The following is a 1,593-nucleotide window of genomic DNA, read 5'->3' as shown; positions in this document are numbered from 1 at the left end:
GACTGGCTTCTTTCATTAATAGAATGGAGCACAGTAACACTGCCACACTCTTTTTGAAACTTAACAAATAATTAATGCTCTTTATAATTAATTTTATTAAGTGAACAGTATCATTTAATTTACAGATATTATTGTTGTATTATTAAGAGATACCAAAACAATAATGGTGTTCATTGTGGAAAAATATGTACGTCATAAACATAATTGTGTTAGGATCACCTATGCAATTCCAATGGACATTCAGTCTAAGTTATGAAGCATGTTAAGTGTAATTTGGGGACCACATGCTATGACTGAAAGGATATCCATGTTAAAATGTAATCAATATTAATTCTGGGAGGCGGAACCCATCTATATTTAATTTGTTATTATAATTATTTGCTTTTCTATATTTAAAATTCTCCTCTGCTTAGGTAATTTTTTAGAAGAGGAGAAAGTTATTATTAGATGTATAATTTCTATTTCGCTTAGAGAATTTCAAAGGGAGATAATTTTGTTTCAATGGCAGGTAGAAAAGTTGTCTCCAGATAAGCAACATTCTTTTGAACAAAACTGCTGTTCCTATGAACTCAGCTTAAGTATGTACACAAGTCTATGTTATGAGTTTAAATCAAAAGACAATGGGAAACATTTTTTTTCTGTATAGCTCTGATTTTCCCCAAGAATTTTTTTTTCCTTAGGAGTTTTAGATTTCTGTGGATTCCTACATAGAAAAAAAAATTGAAAAACATAAGTATATTTCACAAAAAGTTCACTTTGATACTTGGGCTATGTGTTCAAGTATAAATTCACAGAGGGCTTACAGTGAGATTAGGCAATGTGTCAATAATGGGAAAACAAAGATGAATCATGCATGTTCTCAAAGAGCTGTTGGCAGAAAGAGGCAGATATGTACACTAATACAATGTGAAAGTATCCTGGTTCATAAAGTACTATAGAAACTTTTATGAGGCAACAATCTATTCTATTGTAGGAGACTTATTAATTCAACACGTATTTACTGAGGACCTACTATATCCCACGTCTTCTTTCTATCTCTCCACTGTGCCAGCCAGAACCTTGGGAATACAGAGGTGAACAAGGCAGGCAAGGTACTTGTATTTATAGAGCTTTTATTTCATGGAAGAGACACATAATAAACACACAAAGGTGTTCCCACTTCAGGGCTTTTCTGCCTGCTGTTTCTTCTGCGGTGAGGACTTTAACTGTTGCGCAACTGGCTTCTCATTATCTGAGGTTTCTGTTTTAATGTCACCTCGTCAAGAGATTCCTTTCCTGACCTCTCTATCTAGAAGAGGCTCCCTACCCACCTTTGTTTCATGTTCTATTTTATTACCCCACCATTTTATCTTTTTTAGAGTTCTTATATCCGCCAATAGAATATAAGGTCATGAGGGCAAGGACAAGATGACAGCACTGGAGATGGAGAACAATAGAGAAATTTTGGACTGGATAACACAGTGGTCATTGTGGTTAACCCTCGGCAGCCATCCCAGCCCAGATGATTAGTCTATGCCAACTGTGGGAATCCCAGTTCCCTTGGTGGTGACTAGCTTAGGAATGGGTGTGGTATCAAGTTCTGGGCTGTGAGAT

At 35.7% G+C, this 1,593-nt stretch overlaps 1 long non-coding RNA gene across 1 annotated transcript in view; it reads left to right on the top strand.

Annotated features, from left to right (window-relative positions):
- LOC111734593 overlaps positions 1-1,163 on the top strand; it is a 2,413-nt gene extending 1,250 nt beyond the window's left edge. The window contains exon 2 of the long non-coding RNA XR_002778505.1: positions 414-1,163. This is a non-coding gene — a long non-coding RNA (uncharacterized LOC111734593). The remainder of the gene's footprint in view (positions 1-413) is intronic.
- Positions 1,164-1,593: the final 430 nt, after the last annotated feature.

This window comes from Pteropus vampyrus, unplaced genomic scaffold (assembly GCF_000151845.1).
Source record: "Pteropus vampyrus isolate Shadow unplaced genomic scaffold, Pvam_2.0 Scaffold2191, whole genome shotgun sequence".
Taxonomy (NCBI): domain Eukaryota; kingdom Metazoa; phylum Chordata; class Mammalia; order Chiroptera; family Pteropodidae; genus Pteropus; species Pteropus vampyrus.
This window is presented reverse-complemented; position numbering and strand designations above follow the sequence as displayed.